This window comes from Rhamphochromis longiceps, linkage group LG1, assembly GCF_057381845.1.
Source record: "Rhamphochromis longiceps isolate RC_006_pf linkage group LG1, R_longiceps_female_GT1.1, whole genome shotgun sequence".
NCBI classification, from domain to species: domain Eukaryota; kingdom Metazoa; phylum Chordata; class Actinopteri; order Cichliformes; family Cichlidae; genus Rhamphochromis; species Rhamphochromis longiceps.
The window spans coordinates 2,591,793-2,602,007 of NC_140557.1; positions in this window are offsets into that span (position 1 = coordinate 2,591,793).

The following is a 10,215-nucleotide window of genomic DNA, read 5'->3' on the forward strand; positions in this document are numbered from 1 at the left end:
TAATACAGAGAAACAAAAATCGTTTTTGTGCTGCATTCTCTGAAGAAGTTTAACAGCTCTGATTTTAAAGCCTGAGGTTTATCTGAAAATTACACCCTCAGCAGCTGTGTACACCACAAACCACACAGAGCTTTCTCAGAGTGTCACAGTGACAAAACGTCCACTTAACTTCCATTAGAAGGTCCAAATCCAAATACAGAGTCCGCTTTATTTACCCGCAGTCGTGATCGATGGCAGCGTGACGTGACGATGTTTAATGAAAGCTGCATCGTGGCATTCAGGATTAAAACACAGTGGAGGTTTCATCCTACATCAGCTGTTTAAATGCTTTCCACACATCAGCTCTCTGCAGGAGCCTCATCATAATCCTCGGGGAAGCCGATCCATCCGCCATGGACTCTGCAGTTCAATGATTTAATGCCACATGAACGTCTTTCTTCTTCTTTCTTTTCTAATGTAAACATCTATCTGCTTTCTTTACTGCTATTCCAGGTCAGGGCTGTAGGGGTGCTACAGCCCAGCCCAGCCAATAGGGAGAGAGGCAGGTACATCCTGAGCAGGTCGCCGTCTGTCACAGGGCTGACTCAGAGACAGACCGCCATTCACACCTATGACCAATCATGAATCACCTGTTAGTCTAATGTGCTGCAGACTGCGGGAAAAAGCCAGAAAGAACCCACATGCAGAAAGGCGAGAGTGATGTAATATCGATGAGAAGAGAAAAAATTTGTAGTAAAACGTAATTAAAGGGGACTTATTTTCATTTTCTGCTCCATATTTTAGTCACGGGACTCTACGGTAGTTTTGCACGATGCAAAGATGAAAATAATCCTCCTTTGTATGATACAAAGAAGGATTATTCAGAGACTACACCCTCCCATTGCCTGAGCCTCCCAAACTGGGAGCGTTTCACACCTATGTTTAGTCTGCACAAGGTCTTTTATTTTGAAAAATGACAGGCTGCTGTGTGCCATCCCCGAGTCTGACTTCCTGCCCTGCTCATCAGCTCTCTGCAGCTCCACATGCCGTCCTTAAGAAATTAACCTGGAGCTAAATTTAGATCCGGTAGCAGAGGGACACCTCACAGGCGCTTCTGAAAACACATACCATAATTATGAGCTATTAAGCTGCAGGCTCACATAGAATCGTTTGTTAAGAAGGTGTAATTAAAGGAAATACTTCATTAAAGTCTGTTATGTTAATAAGGTTTGTGATCAGAGTTTTGGGGTCAGACCTCATCGATGCTTTGAAAGGACCGATCTGTACAACAGGCACAGAGGACGTCGTCACTGGTTGGCTGCAGTTCTTGCGCCATCAGCGAGGTGTGATTTTGGAACCACTGAACGAGTTTTATGAATGATGTTTCAGTCGGTTCACCCTGAACTATCCCTGAGACTCACAGCACGTAGAGGACGAGTGCAGTCACATAACAATAAATCAAAGTGAAGTGATTGGAACAGCGATGCTAACACTGCGTACAGCACTTTGTCTTTTAATCAAAACAGCATCAGCAAAAATGAATTTCAGACTTAGTGTTGGCAGATGAATGAAGGTGAATTAAAGACAGAACAGAAATACTTTCTGTTTTACTTCCACTTCCTCTTTCTGCTCCCATGAATTATTAATTCTTCTAAACATGTCAAATACGTCACAGTGAAGAAGTTGTGGTTTTACGATAAACTTCTGCTGATTAAGATTTATTTTCTTCTATTTACTGAATTCACTAAAGTTATTTTATGTGTGAGGCAGACCACAGAAAAGCCAGAACGCTGGAAGTGAGCATGCCTCTGTGAGACATGAGAAAACCTTTCGAGTACTTCGATGTTTTGGTCAGAAGTCTTGCTGCAGCGTTTTGAACAGTCTGTAGACGCTTCAAGGGTTTTTGTTTAAACATGTAAACAGTGAACAGTAGGCCAGTCTTCATTAAATGAATCCATGAATGACATTTTCCAGTTCAGTACGAGATACAATAGGACTTAGTTTGGAAATGTTTCTTAAGTGATAAAAGCAGGACCGAACCAGAGATTTGACAGCCGGGTCAAAGGTTACCCCGAGGTTCCTGATAGATGATTTCACAAATGTTGAAAGAGGACCGAGAGCATTCATCATCTTAGGTACATTCTGTCAGCAGCACATACAAGGACTTCAGGCTTTCCTTCGTTAAGTTGGGGGAAGTTGTCAGCCATCCAAACTTTAACGGATTCTAAGCACTCATTCAAAATCTGCAGCTTAGAAACATCTTGGGGCTTGAAAGAAATGTATAACTGGATATCGTCTGTGTAGCAGTGCTAGCAGATGTCCTCAAAGGAGCTCCAAACATGCTGGAGGGGAAGTAGATATGTTAGGAGTGATAAAGGCCCCAGCACAGAGCCATGTGGCACACCACAGCACAGGGACGTGGAAGACGACCTGTGCTTAGGCTGCGTTCACTCTGCAGGTCTTGATGCTCAATTCTGATTTTTTTGATCAAATCCGATTTTTTTCTCTGCTTGTTTGCACAACAAATAAAATGCGACAGCAAACGCGCTCTAGTGTGAACGCTCAAAGCGCCGCATGCGCAAAAGAAGACGTCACACACAACGCGCTCAGTTTACACCCAGAGCAACAGTATGTGTGACTGATGGCCTTAATATAAAGACCTCGGACTTTACGTTTCCCAACTTTGCTTTAAGTTATAAAGTTATTGTGTTTTCTACAGTTGGCCTAATAATGATCCTTACTGCTGTTTTAGAGGAGCGCTGCTTCAGAGGATAGCTGCAGATTTCTGTCAGAATCTACAGATTATGCAGTACAAAGAAAATGTTCACGTTTCTCCAACGTTGTCTTCCCAACAGTTTCACTGGATGGACAGGAAGCGTTCATGATGTCTTCTCCAGAGCTGATAATTGGCGTCTGTCTTGTGTCAGTGACGTAAAAGACGGCTGGTAAGAGAAGGGCTAACTTAGGTGGTTTTTAAAGGAGCAAACAGTCAAGTGAGCAGGACGATGCTTTGCGTGAGCTAACTATTGTTACCAGCTCCTGTAATGAACAGGGTAGAAAACGTTCTAAAATAACTTTTTTCTGTTATTTTATTTCACTTCTGAAGTCTGAAGCAGAAACACGTCTGAGTCTAGACACTCGCAGCCTGGGCCGCACTTCCACCAGAAAAAGGACGCTTCTGAGAATCTGTCTTTACACATTTAGGACCTTCAGAAAGAGTTTCACAATAAATGTTTGTCCTTTGGTATTTTTGGCACATCGAGAAAAGGGAAGAAGAGAAAGAAAGCCAGTTTCCTTTTCCTTCCTTTCACCTCTGCTCCTGCAATCCTCGCTGCACACATGCATGTGTTAGCACATGTACTGTATGCACATCAACCCTGATCGAAATTATAACAGCAAACATCCAAAAGAATATAAAGGTATACATTCAACCTTTGACTCAACTGTGACTGAAGTTTGATCTGATCACAGCATCAATTACAGCAGGAAGAAAATTGTGTTATTTACTTTATTTCATTTAAAAAGGCAGAAGTTGCCTGTAAGTTTTAGGTTTCATTTTAAAACATTTTAGTTTGAACCTTTGGGGCCCTACATGGTCAGGCTCCCCAGTACATATGTGACCTGCTGAGACTGCAATCCTCTTCCCGAGCTCTGAGGTCATCAGGTCAGAGAGTGTTGGTGGCCCCACGCGCTCGATTTAAAACTCGTGGTGATCGGGCCTTTCGGGCACCACGGCTGTGCAATTCTCTCCCACTGATTTTACGCTGTACAGACTCCTTTCATTCTTGTAAAAAGCAGCTGAAGACATTTTTATAAAGGCAAGCTTTTAATTAATTTGTTGTTTTTATTTTGTATTTTACTGTTTTACATTGTTATTTGTTGTATTTCCATTATTTTTCATTTTCTTTGTTGTAAAGCACTTTGTGATCTGCAAAAAGCGCTACATAAATAAATTTGACTTACTTACTGAGCTGAGCTTTCAGAAGCCTCAGTGTTTCCTAAACCTGCATCCAGCACAAGGTGTAGTGTCAGGAGGAACATGACGAGTGAAAAGCACACACACACACACACACACACACACACACACACACACACACACACACACACACACCATTTGATAATACAGAACACCTGTTTGTACTTTTGGACTTTGAGTCAAAGGTAGACAAAGCCGGCATTTAAATTTTTGAATTAGTTGTTGGCAACATATGGACGCCATGTTCAGTTCATACCACTAGGTGGCACCAAATGACCGGTCATTAGCATGATTTTAGTAAGACGACAGCTTTAGGTGAACAGTTACCTCTTTGTGTGCAAGCTTATCCCTGCTGTGTGACGGATATTGTTATTTTCCTCCTGATAACCAGCCTATTAATGTCCTCTTTATTATGGACATTTGTTTGTATCTTTGACTTATTTGAGCTACCTTACTAAGTCCTGATGTACAGAGGACATCCTTTGTTGATTTAGAATAGAATAGAATAGAATAGAATAGAATAATCCTTTAATTGTCCCACAAGGGGAAATTTGGTAACAGCAGCCAGAAAGACACATATACAAACAAACAGGACACAGAACAGAAACATACACAATTTTTATATATTTACATTAAGGACAATGGTTACTATATACAGAGTACTGTACAGTCATTAAATTAAATAAAATTAACTACAGATAAGAGGCAAACCAGGCTGTAGTGCGAATCGGTTGATTAAATTATTGCAGTTACAGCACAGATGTAAACACATACAGGGAGTGCAGAATTATTAGGCAAGTTGTATTTTTGAGGAATAATTTTATTATTGAACAACAACCATGTTCTCAATGAACCCAAAAAACTCATTAATATCAAAGCTGAATGTTTGTGGAAGTAGTTTTTAGTTTGTTTTTAGTTTTAGCTATTTTAGGGGGATATCTGTGTGTGCAGGTGACTATTACTGTGCAGAATTATTAGGCAACTTAACAAAAAACAAATATATACCCATTTCAATTATTTATTTTTACCAGTGAAACCAATATAACATCTCCACATTCACAAATATACATTTCTGACATTCAAAAACAAATCAGCGACCAATATAGCCACCTTTCTTTGCAAGGACACTCAAAAGCCTGCCATCCATGGATTCTGTCAGTGTTTTGATCTGTTCACCATCAACATTGCGTGCAGCAGCAACCACAGCCTCCCAGACACTGTTCAGAGAGGTGTACTGTTTTCCCTCCTTGTAAATCTCACATTTGATGATGGACCACAGGTTCTCAATGGGGTTCAGATCAGGTGAACAAGGAGGCCATGTCATTAGTTTTTCTTCTTTTATACCCTTTCTTGCCAGCCACGCTGTGGAGTACTTGGACGCGTGTGATGGAGCATTGTCCTGCATGAAAATCATGTTTTTCTTGAAGGATGCAGACTTCTTCCTGTACCACTGCTTGAAGAAGGTGTCTTCCAGAAACTGGCAGTAGGACTGGGAGTTGAGCTTGACTCCATCCTCAACCCGAAAAGGCCCCACAAGCTCATCTTTGATGATACCAGCCCAAACCAGTACTCCACCTCCACCTTGCTGGCGTCTGAGTCGGACTGGAGCTCTCTGCCCTTTACCAATCCAGCCACGGGCCCATCCATCTGGCCCATCAAGACTCACTCTCATTTCATCAGTCCATAAAACCTTAGAAAAACCAGTCTTGAGATATTTCTTGGCCCAGTCTTGACGTTTCAGCTTGTGTGTCTTGTTCAGTGGTGGTCGTCTTTCAGCCTTTCTTACCTTGGCCATGTCTCTGAGTATTGCACACCTTGTGCTTTTGGGCACTCCAGTGATGTTGCAGCTCTGAAATATGGCCAAACTGGTGGCAAGTGGCATCTTGGCAGCTGCACGCTTGACTTTTCTCAGTTCATGGGCAGTTATTTTGCGCCTTGGTTTTTCCACACGCTTCTTGCGACCCTGTTGACTATTTTGAATGAAACGCTTGATTGTTCGACGATCACGCTTCAGAAGCTTTGCAATTTTGAGACTGCTGCATCCCTCTGCAAGATATCTCACTATTTTTGACTTTTCTGAGCCTGTCAAGTCCTTCTTTTGACCCATTTTGCCAAAGGAAAGGACGTTGCCTAATAATTATGCACACCTGATAGAGGGTGTTGATGTCATCAGACCACACCCCTTCTCATTACAGAGATGCACATCACCTAATATGCTTAATTGGTAGTAGGCTTTCGAGCCTATACAGCTTGGAGTAAGACAACATGCATGAAGAGGATGATGTGGACAAAATACTCATTTGCCTAATAATTCTGCACTCCTTGTATGTTTGTTAGGAGCAGTTCTGATCGTGCAGTCTGACAGCTGCAGGGAGGAAGGACCTGCAGAAACGCTCCTTCATGCATCGAGGATGCAGCGGTCTGTCACTGAAGCAGCTCTGCAGTTCAGCAACATTTACATGCATGGGGTGGGAGACTGTCCATCACAGATGTTATTTTGGCCAGAGTCCTTCTGTCTCCCACCACCTGCACTGGGTTTATCTAACCTCTTCCTCTCAGCTGCTGATAAACTGCTGCTCCAACATACAACACAGTAAAAATGACAGATGCCACCAGAGTCATAGAAGGTCTTTAAAAGCGCTCCCTGGACTCCAAATTGTTAGGGGAACTTACACGGATGGATTTAGTGGCAGAAACACACACGGGCACAAGATAGTAGTGATGCAGATTTATATACAATGATGGGGAAATATTTACAAGGGAAGGGGCTATATACAGTGACAGGTAAAAATGTGCAAGGAGAGCAGAGCTGAAGAGATGAGACAGAGCCGTGGTATGCGGGTGGGCAGATGATGCACCGGAGCTACCTGAAAACGAGGGACAAACAAAGTTTACGGAGTAACGTCGATAGCCGAGAGTTAAACTAAAGTGGACGGAGAGAGTTGGAGAGCTTACTTGAAACACAGAACTACAGCTGTAGCGGTGGTCACAGACTGGTATGAAGTAACTCTCCGTCACGGATCCAAAGAAGCCAACACAAAGAAAACTAGGCAGGCAAGCAGGCAGCGGGACAGGCTAGAACAAAGGAGAAGCAGGCAGGAGATGGATCCTAAAAACATGCAGCTCAATAGCGTGGGATCAACAGATTCAGCTGGCACCAACACGTTACCACTTGTGACAGCGACAATACTCCGACACCAGACGTCCGTGACTCAGCTCCATAAAAGCGCTCACTGATGACGTCCGATGCGCCGCAGGTGTGCCGGAAGGCCATCAAGCCCCGACCCGCCTACCTGTGCCAAAAAGGGAAACAAAACCCAAAAACAACAATACACCTACCCACCACCTCCTAAAACAAATGACCTCAGCCGCCTCAGCAGGTAGCGTCTGCTCTGACCCTTCCTGTAAAGAGCATCAGTGTTGTGGCTCCAGTCCAGTTTATTATTCAGGTGAACACCCAGGTACCTATAAGACCCCACTAACTCAGTGTCCACTCCCTGGATGTTCACCGGTGTCAGTGTGGTGGGTCTGCGTCTCCAGAAGTCCACCACCAACTCCTTGGTTTTCCCGGCGTTGATCAGCAGGTGGTTCTGCTGACACCAGTCCACAAAGTCCAGAGTCCACTGTCTGTCCTCTGAGTCGTCCTCACCTGTGATGAGGCGACTATGGCAGAGTCGTCAGAGAACTTCTGTAGGTGGCAGCGTGGGGAGCTGATGGAGAAGTCTGCAGTGTAGAGGGTGAAGAGGAACGGTGCCAGCACAGTGTGGGGCCCCCGTACTGCAGACCAGTGTGTCAGAGACACAGCCCTGTGTCCTCACATACTGTGGGCGTCCTGTGAGGTAGTCCAGTATCCACTGGGACATGTGGTGGTCCCCTCCTGATAGCTCCAGCTTGTCTCTCAGATGAAAACCATTCATGTTTATGTGTGAGTCCGGAGTTAGCACAGTTAGCCACGACTGAATGTGTGTGAATGTTAGTCAGAAAGCACTTAGAAAAAAATGCTTGTGCGAATGGGTGAATGCACAAGTTGTATAAAGTGTTCAGAAGAGTAGAACCAGTCCACTCTTTGATCACTCGTTCTGCAAATGTCTTGAAAAAGCTCGGTTAATTTTTAAATGGTTTGAGAGAGGTGGGACATTCACATCAGTTTTGGAGAACGCATGTTCCCTCACCAAGAAGTTGGAAAGCATTTAAAACACCTTTTGCCCTCTTATTAGCATATTAACATATTTTTAAATGTTTTTTCAGTGTTTCCCACAAAAGTTTACTGTAATACAGTAAACTTTATACTACGTTCTTTTTACAGTTTTACATACTTTTACTTATAACATGTACATAACATTCCTCTATTGTTTGACATGCCTTTCTCTCCCCTCACGCCAATATACAGCACAATGTGCACCACCCAACACACACACACACACACACACACACACACACACACACACACACACACACACACACACACACACACACACACACACACACGTCACTGCAATCACTAGTTAGCCCATTCCCCACATGCACAAAGCACACTGCCAACCCCCCTCCACCCGACTGCATCATCAGTAAACCTCCTCCCCACAAATACAGCACAGTGTTGATCATCGAAGTTTGCAGTGATTTATGGTGGTAGACGTCAACAAATAGGGCAAATAGTAAGTAAGTAAGTAAAATTTTATTTATATAGCACATTTCTAGATTTAAAAAAATCACAAAGTGCTTCACAAGGTATAAAACAAAAACAGACAAGAGTTAACAAAATGCAATTCTAAAAAGATTTCAGTAGTAGTTCCCTTTTTCCTTACACTGCAATTATTTTACATTCAGTATTTCAGATTTTTTGCAGACAAGCTAAAGAACAGCTAACCAGAAGTTTCTGTTAATCCTCAACTGAGCGTTTCAGTCATAGACTACATCTTTTTGTATCTAACATGCCTACAAACATCCACTGTCATTCACAACATGTCATGGGTTGCCAGGGCAAGCCGTGTGTGAATTGTTAAAGGACCCAGATGCAGACTGCTTCGGAAGTGAGCGAGCTTCATTACCATGAAGGTGAAACAAACAGGAACGTGGTGGACAAAACCAAAACCTAAGAGTAACCTAAACTGGGAAAAGCTAAGCAAAAACAAACCTGAAACCTTGAGACATGAAACAGAGATGCAGGGAGAACAACGCGGGGAAGACGGAGGGGAACAAAACAGACGAACCAGCAACGAGGACGAGAGAACACACAACATGTCTGTGTGTGCAGACGTGTTGTGAATTACAATTACTCCCTATGCTCTGAACTAACCATCAGCAGGTAGCTGTCACTGACAGAGTTAAGCAGGAGGGATGGCAGATAGCTAAACGATGCTAACACGTGTGACTGTATTGTAGCAAACAGCTACTTAAGTTACAATTCAGTGAAACTGACATTGATCCTAGACAGTCGGCTACATCACTGGCAGCCTCTGGCTTTTCCTCACAGGAGACATACTCCAGGCAACAAATCATCACCTAACTTAACAACACGGGTATTTACCTCCTTTTGGTCAGGACTTTTTTACTTTTTGAAAGCAGTTTCTCTGGACCAACAATAACAAAGTGTTGTCTGTTTTAAGAGGTCAGGGTCTGCAGGATAAAAAACACAGTTGCATCTGAGCAGAGCTGGAATCCTTCCTGTCTAACTTTCACTGCCTCTTTCTGCAAGATGTCAAAACGTGAAGAAGTGAAAAAGAAGTTGAGGTTTTAAATAACTTGCGTTTTTTCATCTTCCAGATACAACAATAAAAAAACATAATAACAGCTTTAAGTCTTTAAATCAAAGAAATGTTTAGTTTGTTCAATTTGATTTTTGGGGGGTGATTCCATTCACTGAAGTTGATCTACATTTGAATTCTGGGCAGAAACTTTAGTCCAAGGACATGTCATCAAAATGCGAGAAACCAAAGTTTGGTTAAAGAAAAGGTGAACGTGGTCCGGACGGGATCCCCGGCTGCGTCCTCAAGTCATGCACGGCTCAGCTGGCTGGAGTGTTTACACACATCTTCAGCATTTCCCTCTCTCTGTCTGCAGCTCAGCATTCAATACCATCGATCCCTCGAACCTGGACAGGAAACTGCAGGATCTGGGAACGAGCAGCTCTCTCTGCAGCGGGATCCTTCACTTCCTGTCTGACAGACGCCAAGTGGTCAGACTGTGCAGCATCACCTCATCCCCCCTCATAATGAACACACATGGGTGTGTACTGAGCCCTCTCCTGTACTCACTCT